The following is a 16156-nucleotide window of genomic DNA, read 5'->3' on the forward strand; positions in this document are numbered from 1 at the left end:
CTCCCTTTGAAAGAATGAATGTATCATCCCGTGCATCCTTCCTAACTGCTGAGGGCAGGGATATGGTTAGTGCACACAAATCAGTGTCAGTTGCCCAAATGAAAATAGTTCCATTGTTCCGTTCGGGACTACAGTGAGACGTATCCTGCCATAGTAACTAACAAACTCAGAAGGGTATCAATGTTAGGGGCCATGGATTACACTGTGACTTAACTAGTCAGACGGCAGCACAGATGGACTCCTCATTGATAGAATGTGGCCTGTTCATGGGAATAAACATGGACGGTGAACCATGAGAATATCTGAGGCAATTTGTGATATTTGTAATATTACAATTGCTAAGATGATTCCATTAGTGGTAATGGGAAAAAAAAAATCAGGAAATCACAATGTCCCACAGTAATAATCCTCTAATGTTTCTCAAGAGTTCTAAAATAATTTAACAGAGACAAACTTCCTAAATTCTGCTAATCCAGTTGTGGAGTACTCAATTTTAATGGAAGTCTCTAAATGCCAGGAAAGAATATTCAGATGAACTCATTGCACACACATTCGGGTCCTTAGTGGTAGCCCTGATTTTTCGACTCAATATTGTATTGAAGTACAGCACAGATAAAGATATTAATTTTTGACACTGGTAGTTAACGATGATGTACCACATTATTTTTGTGAATTTTAATATTTGAGGCTACAATAATTAATTTTTTAACAAGGTAACTTCAGAATATCCTGTCATAGTTATGAATTGAAAAGCAACTGGAAACTTCTAAAGCATGATCCATCACACCATGAAAAGTTCTGATTTATTATTCTGTTTATTAAAAGAATGCAGTATGCAGTTGTCTTAAACTTAACTGCAATAAACTTCCAAAATGTAAATAGTCCATTAAATTCTTCAATCCTGTTACACCATTCTTCACTACATGCCTAATCTGTACCTTACCTCCATTTATCTGCCTTCAATTCATATCTGTGATACATTTGTCTAACATCTGTCAAGGTTAGTTTTGAAATTTTCAAATACTATCCTTTCATAGAGATAATTCCAGATCTCCATTACCATTTGTGTGCAAACGTACAACCTCATTTCACTCTGAGCTAATTCAGCTGCAGATTTTTATTGTGTCTCCATTTTGAATTTCTCTGTAGGATAAAAGAATTCTCCATATGTACCTTGTTAAATCCCACTGCCATGTAAAATGCCTCAGATGGAACTCCCCTCCATATACTAACTCAAAGGAAATCAAAATAATGCTTAGTCAGGCTGAGCAGATAATTTAACTTTTAAGCCCAATGTTATTCAAGTAAAGGCTACCAATAACAATGTATCTTTGTTGAGGTCTCTAAAACGGAGTGCAACATTTCAGATCATAGAAGCCCTACAGTGTGGAAACAGGCTATTTGGCCCAACAAGTCTACACCGACCCTCAGAAGAGCAACCCACTCCCCTACCCTATTACTCTGCTTTTACCCCTGACTAATGCACCTAACCTACACATCCCTGAACACTATAGGCAATTTAGCATGGCCAATTCACCTGACCTGCACATCTTTGGACTGAAGTATAACTTTCTCCTGCTTGAAACTCCCTTCAGATAAAGGACAACATCCTGTTACTCTTTCTGATTACTTTTTGTGCTATCTTTTACTGATTTGCACACATAGTCATCCAAATTCCTTTCCTCCTCCACAGTTCTTAGTCTCTCACTAGAAAGAAAATGTTCTAATTTACTGCTCCTGGATCCAAAATCGATAACATGCACTTTGCCATGTTGAATACCATCTGCCACAGTTTTGCATACTCACGCAATCTTTCCTTGTAATTTCCTGTCTCTTAATTTAGTGGCATCTGTAAACTTGGATATCCAACTCTGCTTCTTGTTCCAAGTTATTGATACATAATAAAGAAATGAGGCAACAATACAGCTCCTTTGGAACATTCCTCAGTTACATCACACCAGTCAGTGATTATTTGCTTTATCCATCTTTTTTCCCTAATGTCCTGCTTCCTAATATATTAACAACTTATGCCATAAGATTACTTCCCATTCCATGAGCCTTTATTACTTCAAATAATCTCTTCTCTTGAAATTCATGAATACCTTCTGGTCCGTTTAGAAAACATCCACAGAAGCTTATTTAGCCTCTATATTAGTGACTGCCTCAAAACGTTCAACTAGGGTAATTCAAGCATCAACCATCTTTCATAATACCGTGCTGACTCTTTCAGTCAATTGACACCCGTCTAAGAGCTCAGCTGTTCCACCTCTTGAGAGTGGGACACGCATTACACAGGGCCTATCATTGTAAAAGTAACTGATGATAGTGCAGATGGGGAGTGAGGAAATCATACGACCTCCCTGAATTTCAACTTCTTCCAGGAATTCCCCAATGGGGCATTCTGTGCTTTGCTCTGGACACTGGTTCCAATGGTGGCTGTCAATAATAGTGCAGTGTAAAATGTAAATAAAGCTTTTCTGTGCCAGGATTTCCTCAGATTTGTGTGGATTCACATATGTGTAAGGTGGTTGTATTAAGTAGAGACTATGGGGGCAAGGCAGTCCCTTTCAAAAAGTAACAAGTTGGGTGCATTCTCAACGGGAGAACAGGGGGCCACCCAGTCATTTGGGCTCCACTGACGCCTCAGCAGAAGAGCTGGATAGTAAATGTACAGACTTATATATATGGAAAATAAATTTTGATGTCTGTATGTAAAGCCATGTAACGTGTGCACAAGAATGGCATGACCAATTGTATAGAGATCCAAATAATTTTATGAATAAAGTATATTTTTGAAATTAAAAAAAAATTTGTAACATTAAACATTCTAGCTAAAAATATTATTTTAGTGTCAATAAAATTGAACGATTGAATTGAAACACTTGTGTTTATATGTGTTTTTTCCCATATTACTTAAAACTGATGTTACACTAACACATCTGTGACTGCTTTCGGTTTGCTCCCTATTCTTTTTTTGAAAAACTGTGGTCTTTTTAAATGCTCATCGGGAAAATTATGACTAACAGATCTGCAATTTCCTTACTTAATTCCTTTCAGACCTGGAATGGAAACTATCAGATTTTGATTAAGATCCATTGGATTCTCCATTACCTTCTTTTTAAATCCATTGTATTCTTTCCTTGAATGATTTTTAGGTCAGTTTGTACTGTGTTTTTTTTAACCCCCCCCTTTGCTCTACTGTAAAATGATAGAAAATAATACATTAATAATCGTCTGTTTCCTTGCCGCATCTCATTTGTTACTCTTAAAAACCTTTTTATGTTTCAAGAGTGGTAAATTTGCATAATGCTATCATTCAGAGATCAATGTCCTCAGAAGGACTGCGAATGTTTTCTCGCTATAAATACAAGCAATTTTAACTTTTTTTGTCACATTAAAAAAACTCTGGCAATGAAAGACAGAGATAGAGAGTAAAAGAGGTGAGAATGAAACATAATCATGTGTTAACTATAGGTGAGGCAGAAAAGAATAGTCCAAATACAGCAACTACTTTTTCAAGGATTTTTTAAAAATTGTTGCAGAATCATGATCTGGTACCAGCTGTAGACATTTGTAGGGATGGGAACAAGATGTCAAAAAAGGCATTCTGAACAATGACTCATGATGAGAATAGAAGTCCATCAAGGCTTGAAAATCTAATAAAAAGGCTTTTTCATCTCGGTGCTACATGGTAAGACATTTTTTGTAAAACTGCTGAGAAGAGAACTTTTGTTCCCCATTATCGACTTCTTCCCTGAAATACTGGCATATGTCCCTCCAACTCTTATCCTATTCCGGGCTCCCTGCCAAAAATAATCTTTCATTTCCACTCCCTTTGGTATTTCTGGACACTCCTTATTTAGTAGTAGATCCACCTTCCCTCCTTTAACAGTAATTCTACGTGGTACAATTAATTCTGTTTGCTCATCCCATCACCTTATAACTATGACTCACCTTATGGTCGCTGACCTCCCATATGCATCTTATGCATCCCAGAGCCTCATGGTTTATTAGAAACAATCCATCTTCTGGTGTTCCCAGAGTCTGGTATATCATTCCCATTCTTACGACCTTTACTGTTCCAGCCTCAAAGGATCTCACTCAGATGATCTACTGAGAACCTACTTCCCAAATATTTTCATATCCCAAGCTTACTCTTGCACCATTAAATCAACCCAAGCTTCCACTGCTTGGGTTCCATTAAATCAAGCTTCCACTGCTTTTATTCACCGAATACACCATAAGAAATACATCCAGATATCATTCCTACTTCTTAAAGATCCCAGAGGCCCTCATCTCAAAATTTCCAAACCTTATGGCATCCTCTACACATTGGTTTTAGTGTCCTCAATATCTCTAGATGTCTGATAGCAGTTTTCTGACTTCAATTTTTGAAAAGGTGACACAAAATAAATGCATTGGTAGAAACACGCAGTAATCGTCATGGCCACTAATAAAACAGTTTTCTTGGAAATGTGAACACCTGTCCTATATTTTACTCCTGAATATACAATGAACAGTTTGAAGATTTTTATTAACAAAAACACAATCTCACAAATTCTGTTAGAATATGTTAAGAAGTTTATCTTAAAGTTCATCAAAATTAATCAATACAGAATGGCATCCTACATTGACTCACAGCGTTTAATGTTAAAACACCATCAATGTACCTTTAGAGTGCATCATGCTTTTTACAATTTATAATTTGCACTGCACTGCAAATGTTAACATTGAAAACACTTTTCTAGTGTTTCCTCTCTCTATTTTGTTATTGCCACAAATAAGTTAGCTTCATGAATTAGTGTATTGTCCTTTCTGAGTTTACTAGTCTCTTAAAACAGGTTCGAAACTGAGCAAAATGTGCCAGCCTTTATCTCACTATTTCATTTTCAGACATTCTCTACTCAGATAAATATTTCAATGGATGAAGGTTCAGGGATTAGTTAAACCCTATTTGTGGAAGTAGTGACTTGAATTCAGAAGAAATAATTTCTGTAAACGCAATGTGCAGATGACAAACCACAGATATCAGGTCAGATTCTGTCAAGTTATGTTGCATGGCATTGATGCATACGTTTGAATGGTTTAATATTGCAATAAATTGGTCACTATTGGGAAAAGAAGAGGTACACCATAATCACATCAAAGGATTTTAACCTGTCAAGAAGTTGAAACAGAAGAGTTAGTGTATCTCATGTCCAAAGCTACCTTTTATTTTTGGATTGATGGGAAGGAAAATCTAAGTAAGTAATACAACTTCTTCAAAGTACTCACAATTTAACTGAATAAAATAATAGTCTGAGATTCTTTTTTATGTCTGAATGTTTGTGACTTATTTGTGCTGAAGCCCATGAGTCAGACCTCCATCTCTGACGGATCATTCTGATGGTCACTGACCCTGTAGAAGTTCTCTATCAGTTGGGAAATCAGTACCCCAGCAGCATGGAACATTGTCATCACATGGCACTCGACTTATTAACTGAGGCAAGAAGCGATACTGCAATGTTCTTTACTGCAGTATTATTTTAGAGAAAAATAGCTGAGTGAATAGAGTATGACAGCACAGTGACAGATAAGAGATAATGAAAAAGTGTAAAATATCTAGTCTATTTCTCTGGTGAGAAAGACTTCAAACTTTTCTAGTGTTTCCTCTCTCTATTTTGTTAGTGCCACAAATAAGTTAGCTTCATGAATTAGTGTATTGTCCTTTCTGAGTTTATTAGTCTCTTAAAACAGGTTCGAAACTGAGCAAAATGTGCCAGCCTTTAGCTCACTATTTCATTTTCAGAACTTGAACAGGTCCCTTTCACCTGACTCTTAACTTGCACACTAAACATGTACCTTTCCTGTTTGCTGCACAAATTGGTAAATTGTGGACAAGATTTGAGGAAGGTGCTGTATTGCTACAGCAATTATTATGACCACATTCATCAAGAAATGTGCAATGCAGTTAAACTGTGATTATCTGTCATAATAGAGGAAATTCCCCTTGGAGGATAATAGAAGTTAGTAGATAATCAAACATCCTCACGTTATTATGTATTGTTGATTGTTATGCCTCCTTCCATTTACCCTCGATTGTTCTCTCAAGAAGCATGCACTATCTAGATTAGTATCTTCTGATCCATGGTTTTCCACTTCCCATCCCATCAACCTGGGTCTCACAGTTAGAGCTAATTAAGAATGTCTTCCCATACTAACCAGGGATTTTAAAACATATAGGTGAGTGTCAAAGGCAATGCCATTATGGCTATTGATTCTTCTGAATCATTTTCTTATCATGATCGTGAAATGCTCAGGGCTGGAGCCCTTCATCCTTCAGGCACCGGTATCAGTATTAACTGCTTCTGGATCAGCATAAGCACAGATGCAAGTTGAGGATCATGTGACTTGCTTCAGTCCCCAAATCAGCAAATATCTCCCCTGGCTCCACCACATACCTGTAATCTCTCCAAGTAAGATTAGCATTTGGAACCAAACTGGAAACAGTATTATATCACACTTACATGCAAATCAGGTGCTGGGTTGGGATTCCTAAAGCGATTACAACCAGCAGACAGAATAAACTTTCATCCCATTAGATTGACCTTTATTTGAACCCAAGTTACTGTGCCTAACCCACCTCATTACCTTATTCTCTTTGCTGTATTTTCAAAGGATATGTGTGATGTATTAATCATATTGAGCTGAGAAAATTACTTATGAAAATTTTGAATTATATCTATTTTATGTTTCATATCCCTATATTCTATAGATCTATTTATGAGTCTCAACTTTTTCTTGCCCTTTACAGCTGCTGCCATTTGTCATAATAGTATTTTTAATATTTGGTCAATTAGTCAGATCATTTGCTAGATTCTTGCCATTTAATGATAGCTACACTGTGTTTTAATTGCCGGGGTCTCTGCCTCTGAGAGACTTTCCATGTCCTGTGATTCAACTGGTGTAGTTTTAATGCCAGAAGTAACCTGTTCTTATTAAATGGGTTACCCACCATCACTAATCTAGCAGATTAGAGAGATGATATGTGAGTATCTTGTGTATCTTCAATAATCTCAGCATCTAGACTGTACAATTCCAGACATAAAAACCTGAACCACCTGTCAAGAATTTGCAAAACTGAGTAATCTAAAATGATCATATGTAATTAGAAAATGAAGAGAACATGTTTTAACAATTTATATTGCTTTATTAAGTAATGCCTAAATTCACCATTTCAAGAAGAAACTGGGAGCACAATGCAGTTTGTTCACGAGGCTGTTGACTTCATGAAGGCAGAGAAAATAGTATTGATTGTAAATCGCAAGGTGATCAGATCACTTTATGAGAATTGAGATTAGATTCCTTACAGTGTGAAAACAGGCCCTTCAGCCTAACCAGTCCACACCAACCCTCCGAAGAGTAACCCACACAGACCCATTTCCTTCTGACGAATACACCGAGCACTATGGGCAATTTAGCATGGCCAATACACCTGACCTGCACATCTTTGGACTGTGGGAGGAAACCGGAGAACACCCACAAAGACATAGGGAGAACGTCCAAACGCCACACAGACAGTTGTCTGAGGCTGGAATCGAACCTGGGACTCTGGTGCTGTGAGGCCGCAATGCTAACCACTGCGCCACCTCTCATACTCTCGAGAATCAAGTTAAGGAAGGAAGTATCACTCTCCTGTATTTAAATTTCAACTGCCCCATTAGTTATCAAAAATAATTTAAATCATGCTGCATAGCATTGCCCATACTTCATCCATGCCATGAAAATACTACATCTTGCTAGTTTCCTCATTCTCCCTCATCAGACTCTGCAACATCATATTGTAGGCATTGTTCATAAAGTTCTACAGAATGAATTCCAGCAGAGTTCATCCACATGAAAGACCTGTCCTTCTGAATGAAAATAAAATCTTCCCTCCTCCCCTAAACAAAATTCTCTCTTTCTTGATTTCTCACTCTCCCCTGCTGCTTTTTTTTTCGCCCTCCCTAGCGCCACTGTCCATCCTTTACAAAAGCAGAGTCAATTTCAGAGCACTGAACTGTCTGGTTTAAGAGGAATGCACTCTCCAGTTTGAGAGCACTGCACTGCACGGTTTGGCATAATACACTGTCCGGTCTGAGAGCACTGTACTATCCAGGTTGAGAGTCCTGCACTGTCCAGGTTGAGAGTACCGCACTGTCCGTTTTGAGAGTACTGCACTGTCCGTTTTGAGAGTACTGCACTGTCCGGTTTGAGGGCAATGCACTGTCCGGTTTAAGAGTACTGCGCTGTCCGGCTTGAGAGAACAGCACTGTCCGGTTTGAGAGTACTGCACCCTCCAGTTCGACAGCACTGCACTGTCCGGCATGAGATAACTGCACTGTCTGGTTTGAGAGCACTGCACTATCCGGTTTGAGAGTACTGCACTGTCCGGTTTGAGGGCAATGCACTGTCAGGTTTGAGAGTACTGCACAGGCTGGTTTGAGAGCACTGCACTTCCGGTTTGAGAGCACTGCACTGTCTGGTTTGAGGACAATGCACTGTCGGGTTTGAGAGTACTGCACAGGCTGATTTGAGAGCACTGCACTTCCGGTTTGAGAGTACTGCACTGTTCGGTGTGAGAGCACTGCACTGTCCGGTTTGAGAGCACTGCACAGGCTGGTTTGAGAGTACTGCACTGATCGATTTGAGAGCATTGCGCTGATCGGTTTGAGAGCACCGCACTGTCCGGTTTGAGAGTAATGCACAGTCGGCTTTGAGATGTATAGTCTGGTTTTAGTGCACTGCACTGTCCGGTTTGAGAGCACTGCACTGTCCGGTTTGACAGTAATGCACCGTAATGTTTGAGAGTACTGCGCTGTCTGGTTTGAGAGTACTACACTGTCCATTTTGAAGGCACTGCACTGTCCATTTTGAAGGCACTGCACTGTTCGGTGTGAGAGTGTCCGATTTGAGAGTACTGCACTGATCGGTTTGAGAGTAATTCACTGTCCGGTTTGAGAGCATTGCACTCTCTGGTTTGAGCGTAATGCACTGTCTGGCTTGAGAGCACTGCACTGTCTGGTTTGAGAGCACTGCACTGTCCGGTTTGAGAGCACTGCACTGTCCAATTTGAGAGCACTGCACTATCCGGTTTGAGAGTACTGCACTGTCCAATTTGAGAGCACTGCACTGTCCGGTCTGAGAGCACTGCACTGTCCGGTTTGAGAGCACTGCACTGTCTGGTCTGAGAGTACTGCACTGTCCGGTTTGAGAGCACTGCACTGTCTGGTCTGAGAGTACTGCACTGTCCGGTCTGAGAGCACTGCACTGTCCAATTTGAGAGCACTGCACTATCCGGTTTGAGAGCACTGCACTGTCCGATTTGAGAGCACTGCACTGTCTGGTTTGAGAGTGCTGCACCGTCCGGTTTGAGAGCACGACACTGTCTGGTTGGAGAGTAATGCAGTCTGGTTTGAGAGCACTGCACCGTCCGGTTTGAGAGCACGGCACTATCCGGTTTGAGAGCACTGCACTGTCTGGTTTGAGAGTGCTGCACCGTCCGGTTTGAGAGCACGACACTGTCTGGTTTAAGAGCACTGCACTGTCCGGTCTGAGAGCACTGCACTGTCTGGTTTGAGAGCACTGCACTGTCCGGTTTGAGAGCACTGCACTGTCCAATTTGAGAGCACTGCACTATCCGGTTTGAGAGCACTGCACTGTCCGATTTGAGAGCACTGCACTGTCTGGTTTGAGAGTGCTGCACCGTCCGGTTTGAGAGCACGACACTGTCTGGTTGGAGAGTAATGCAGTCTGGTTTGAGAGCACTGCACCGTCCGGTTTGAGAGCACGGCACTATCCGGTTTGAGAGCACTGCACTGTCTGGTTTGAGAGTGCTGCACCGTCCGGTTTGAGAGCACGACACTGTCTGGTTTAAGAGCACTGCACTGTCCGGTCTGAGAGCACTGCACTGTCTGGTTTGAGAGCACTGCACTGTCCGGTCTGAGAGCACTGCACTGTCTGGTCTGAGAGTACTGCACTGTCCGGTTTGAGAGCACTGCACTGTCTGGTTGGAGAGTAATGCACGGTCCGGTTTGAGAGCACTGCGCTGTCCAGTTTGAGAGCACTGCACTGTCCGGTTTGAGAGCACTGCACTGTCTGGTCTGACAGTACTGCACTGTCCAGTTTGAGAACACTGCACTGTCCGGTTTGAGAGCACTGCACTGTCCGGTTTGAGAGCACTGCACTGTCTGGTTTGAGAGCACTGCACTGTCTGGTTTGAGAGCACTGCACTGTCCGGTTTGAGAGCACTGCACTGTCTGGTTGGAGAGTAATGCGCGGTCTGGTTTGAGAGCACTGCGCTGTCCAGTTTGAGAGCACTGCACTGTCCGGTTTGAGAGCACTGCACTGTCTGGTCTGACAGTACTGCACTGTCCAGTTTGAGAACACTGCACTGTCCGGTTTGAGAGCACTGCACTGTCCGGTTTGAGAGCACTGCACTGTCTGGTTTGAGAGCACTGCACTGTCTGGTTTGAGAGCACTGCACTGTCCGGTTTGAGAGCACTGCACTGTCTGGTTGGAGAGTAATGCGCGGTCTGGTTTGAGAGCACTGCGCTGTCCAGTTTGAGAGCACTGCACTGTCCGGTTTGAGAGCACTGCACTGTCTGGTCTGACAGTACTGCACTGTCCAGTTTGAGAACACTGCACTGTCCGGTTTGAGAGCACTGCACTGTCCGGTTTGAGAGCACTGCACTGTCTGGTTTGAGAGCACTGCACTGTCTGGTTTGAGAGCACTGCACTGTCCGGTTTGAGAGCACTGCACTGTCTGGTTGGAGAGTAATGCACGGTCTGGTTTGAGAGCACTGCGCTGTCCAGTTTGAGAGCACTGCACTGTCCGGTTTGAGAGCACTGCACTGTCTGGTCTGACAGTACTGCACTGTCCAGTTTGAGAACACTGCACTGTCCGGTTTGAGAGCACTGCACTGTCCGGTTTGAGAGCACTGCACTGTCTGGTTTGAGAGCACTGCACTGTCCGGTTTGAGAGCACTGCACTGTCTGGTTGGAGAGTAATGCGCGGTCTGGTTTGAGAGCACTGCGCTGTCCAGTTTGAGAGCACTGCACTGTCCGGTTTGAGAGCACTGCACTGTCTGGTCTGACAGTACTGCACTGTCCAGTTTGAGAACACTGCACTGTCCGGTTTGAGAGCACTGCACTGTCCGGTTTGAGAGCACTGCACTGTCTGGTTTGAGAGCACTGCACTGTCTGGTTTGAGAGCACTGCACTGTCCGGTTTGAGAGCACTGCACTGTCTGGTTGGAGAGTAATGCACGGTCTGGTTTGAGAGCACTGCGCTGTCCAGTTTGAGAGCACTGCACTGTCCGGTTTGAGAGCACTGCACTGTCTGGTCTGACAGTACTGCACTGTCCAGTTTGAGAACACTGCACTGTCCGGTTTGAGAGCACTGCACTGTCCGGTTTGAGAGCACTGCACTGTCTGGTTTGAGAGCACTGCACTGTCCGGTTTGAGAGCACTGCACTGTCCGGTTTGAGAGCACTGCACTGTCCGGTTTGAGAGCACTGCACTGTCCGGTTTGAGAGCACTGCACTGTCTGGTCTGACAGTACTGCACTGTCCGGTTTGAGAGCACTGCACTGTCCAGTTTGAGAGCACTGCACTGTCCGGTTTGAGAGTTCTGCACCGTCCGTTTTGAGAACACTGCACTGTAAGGTTTGAGAACACTGCACTGTCTGTTTTGAGAGTAATGCACAGTCTGGTTGGAGAGTAATGCACAGTCCGGTTTGAGAATAATGCACTGTCCGGTTTGAGAGCACTGCACTTTCCGGTTTGAGAACACTGCACTGTCCAGTTTGAGAACACTGCACTGTCCAGTTTGAGAACACTGCACTGTCCGGTTTGAGAGCACTGCACTGTCTGGTTGGAGAGTAATGCACGGTCTGGTTTGAGAGCACTGCGCTGTCCGGTTTGAGAGCACTGCACTGTCCGGTTTGAGAGCACTGCACTGTCTGGTCTGACAGTACTGCACTGTCCGGTTTGAGAGCACTGCACTGTCTGGTCTGACAGTACTGCACTGTCCGGTTTGAGAGCACTGCACTGTCTGGTCTGAGAGTACTGCACTGTCCGGTCTGAGAGCACTGCACTGTCCGGTTTGAGAGCACTGCACTGTCCGGTTTGAGAGCACTGCACTGTCTGGTCTGAGAGTACTGCACTGTCCGGTTTGAGAGTTCTGCACCGTCCGTTTTGAGAACACTGCACTGTAAGGTTTGAGAGTACTGCACAGTCTGTTTTGAGAGTACTGCACAGTCTGGTTGGAGAGTAATGCACAGTCCGGTTTGAGAATAATGCACTGTCCGGTTTGAGAGCACTGCACTTTCCGGTTTGAGAGCACTGCACTTTCCGGTTTGAGAACACTGCACTGTCCAGTTTGAGAACACTGCACTGTCCAGTTTGAGAACACTGCACTGTCTGGTTGAAGAGTAATGCACAGTTAGGTTTGAGAGTAATGCACCGTTAGGTTTGAGAGCAATGCACAGTCTGGTTTGAGAGTAAGGCATAGTCTAGCTTGAGAGCACTGCACTGTCTCGTTTGAGTGCACTGCACTGCCTAGTGTGAGAGCACTGCACTGTCTGGTTTGAGAGCACTGCACTGTCTGGTTTGAGAGCACTGCACTGTCCGGTTTGAGAGCACTGCACTGTCCGGTTTGAGAGCACTGCACTGTCCGGTTCGATAGTACTGCACTGTCCGGTTTGAGGGCGCTGCACTGTCTGGTTTGAGAGCACTGCACTGTCCGGTTTGAGGGCGCTGCACTGTCTGGTTGGAGAGTAATGCATAGTTAGGTTTGAGAGTAATGCATAGTTAGGTTTGAGAGTAATGCACAGATAGGTTTGAGAGTAATGCACAGTTAGGTTTGAGAGTAATGCACAGTTAGGGTTGAGAGTAATGCACAGTCTGGTTTTAGAGTAATGCATAGTCTGGTTTGAGAGCACTGCACTGTCCGGTTTGAGTGCACTGCACTGCCTGGCTTGAGAGCACTGCGCTGTCCAGTTTGAGAGCACCGCACTGTCCGGTTTGAGAGCACCGCACTGTCCGGTTTGAGAGCACTGCACTGTCCGGTTTGAGAGCACTGCACTGTCTGGTTTGAGAGCACTGCACTGTCTGGTTTGAGAGTGCTGCACCCTCCGGTTTGAGAACACTGCACTGTCTGTATTGAGAGCACTGCACTGTCTGGTTTGAGAGTGATGCACTGTCTGGTTTGAGAGTGATGCACTGTCTGGTTTGAGAGTACTGCACTGTTCGGTGTGAGAGTACTGCACTGTCTGGTTTGAGAGTAAAGCACTGTTTGGATTGAGAGCATTGCACTCTCCGGTTTGAGAGTAATTCACTGTCCGGTTTGATAACACTGCACTGTCCGATTTGAGAGCACTGCACTGTCCGGTTTGAGAGTAATTCACTGTCCGGTTTGAGAGTACTGCACTGTCCAGTTTAAGAGCACTGTACTGTCCGATTTGAGAGCAGAGCACTGTCCGGTTTGAGAGTACTGCACTATCCGCTTGGAGAGTACTGCACTGTCCGCTTTGAAAGTACTGCACTGTCCGGCATGAGAGAACTTGCACTGTCTGGTTTGAGAGTACTGCACTATCCGTTTGGAGAGTACTGCACCGTCCGGTTTGAGAGCACTGCACCGTCCGGTTTGAGAGTACTGCACTATCCGTTTGGAGAGTACTGCACTGTCCGGTTTGAGAGTACTGCACTGTCTAGTTTCAGAGTACTGCACCGTCCGGTTTGAGAGCACTGCACCGTCCGGTTTGAGAGTACTGCACTGTCCGGTTTACTGTTATTGCAGTCAAGAAACAACATGTCTGCTCTTTCTGATGTTAACCCAAATGACGTTTTTATATTTTTCACTTCTTACTTTCCAACATTAACCCTGCTCTGACCTCTTCACATTAACAGCTCCACATCCTCAACATACACACTGGCTTCAAGTCTTCCTTGATTTGGGAAGTGCACTTAATTTTGTCTCTCTGTTCAAAACAACACTGGACTTTGAATAGCATTTTTAAATGAAAATGTCTCCACAATAATTGAGATCTAGTGCACTAAAAGTACAAAACGCTTTTGTTGAACAGCATTCCCGCATTATGCAGTTTTCTTTTTTTTTGGCCTGGATAATGATCACACTCAATTTGTTAGTACAGGTCTTGTTGTATCAGAAACTCGAATGTTCAACTTCAGAGGTTTATTATCCCCCAGATTGCTTGCTCTTATTTACTGCATTTCTTTATCCTTTGATCAGGCAGCTGGTTCATATCAGAAATGTTTCAGAAGAAGGTAATTGCAGAGAAATAATTTTTGAGGAAATGATACGTGTTGCATTATTTTCTAAACATTGCCAGTGCTTAACAATGTTTTATGGCAATCCTCTGTCGGTCTTTGCTGACAGATGTTAAACTGACACCCTTGCAGAGTGCATACACTATCTAGAATTTGATTGCCACATTGCTGTTGTTTTTCAGGCCCATCAGGAGTCTTGGTTGAGATTATTTTAAAAAGAAAGACGCTGCTCTCTGCTGGCCTGTTCATGGTACTACATGCTTGTCAGTGATTGCGGTCAGTGAAAATTGTCCTGGTTGATGTTTGGAGCATATTTGAATAGGAATGGCAGTCAACAGGGTTAAACTAGCCCTTCACCTGACATTATACTGTCTAAGTGGGATGTTTGTGTTTAAAGAGGTTCCATTTTCAGCGCAAGTTAATTATCCAGCACACTGTATAAAAACTTTGTTGAGGTCCTGTCTGCATCTGCATTTTCCATCTCTTACAAATATATAAGTCTTTCTCTTGCGTTTAGTGAAGATACTGAATGGAGGATGCACAGCATAGGTGGGAAGGAGAACGAAAGGAACAAAATGCCTTGCAGTGGTTTCGCATATAAACGAGAAAGGCTAGCTGAAAATAAAAGTAGCAAAAATACCTGAGAAAAGCAACAGTAATCAATGGAGGGAAAACACACCATTCACTGGTGTCACATTTATTCAGTCGTTGAAGAAGTTACACTGTGCATGAATAAAATACAAAAGAGGATGAATCCCCTTCTCCTCCACCAGTTGCTTTAAACTCTGCAGCAAATGAGAGTTTCCCACAGTGTTGAAAAATGACTTGGAAAAAGAAGCAGGTTCATGGTCACACATGAGAGATCCTTGTTGCTATACAGGAAGTCCCCGAGTTACGAACGTCCGACTCACGAACATCCCGTACTTACAAACTGACCTCCAGCTTCTCATTTTTAAAAATTATTTTGAAAAATATGAGTTATATACAATGTTTGGTCCAAATGAACAGGCGGACTAACTAGCCCGTTTCTGTTCCAATTTACACACAAATTCAAGCTTACAAGCAGCGGGGAAAATAGTACTCTTTCGTCACCTGGGGACTTTGTGTATATGATCATATAGATCACAGCTGACTTAAAGTATCGTCCACAAATAATAAATCTCAAGTTCCAACAAAATATAAACTTAACCTGTGTTAAATTTTCAGTTAAAGAAGAGTTCTTTAATTTACATATTTTGAGTTGAGCATTAATTAAGTCATAATTAAGAGGCAAAATCATTGCTGCTGTCTTTATGATAATTTTAAAAAATAAAATAATACTAACAAAGATGAAAGTAACTTTGCAGAAGATTTGAGTAATTCAAATCCAAACACTTAAAGCTCCCATCACTTTTCTTTGCTCAACAAAGTTAACTATGTTTTTTCTAATCCAGGGTCAGTCCATTTGAAGCTGTCACTTGTTCAGCTGAGATTCTCTATTTGTATATTTCGGACTCACTCCATTCCATTGCAGCTTGTATTAATTTATTTCTTTCCTAATTATAGCTCCTCAGTTTGATTCCAATTCTCTAATTAGTAATTGCCCCACTTTTTATAGTTCTTCCTCTTTCCAATTCTTGGGATCAGACTCACTCTATTAGGTAAAGTAAGTGTGTACGAATACTGTACTAATCACAGATCACTTTATAGCAGGACTTTGGGCATTCTCTCTGGCCACAAGTCAACTATTCTGGACACTCTCAAAGCATTTAGATAAGCTGTGTTTAATTTCCAGAGTGATTAGTTGATCCAATAAATGCTTCGCACTCTGAAAGAAGTATGCTGCAGTTATTAAAAGCTTTGTAATAT

General features: G+C 42.6%; 1 protein-coding gene across 20 annotated transcripts in view; it reads left to right on the top strand.

The window, feature by feature from the left end:
• rbfox3a (RNA binding fox-1 homolog 3a) overlaps positions 1–16156 on the top strand; it is a 1527015-nt gene that overhangs the window by 436537 nt on the left and 1074322 nt on the right. The window lies entirely within an intron of this gene.

This window comes from Chiloscyllium punctatum, chromosome 39 (genome assembly GCF_047496795.1).
Source record: "Chiloscyllium punctatum isolate Juve2018m chromosome 39, sChiPun1.3, whole genome shotgun sequence".
In the NCBI taxonomy this organism is placed as follows: domain Eukaryota; kingdom Metazoa; phylum Chordata; class Chondrichthyes; order Orectolobiformes; family Hemiscylliidae; genus Chiloscyllium; species Chiloscyllium punctatum.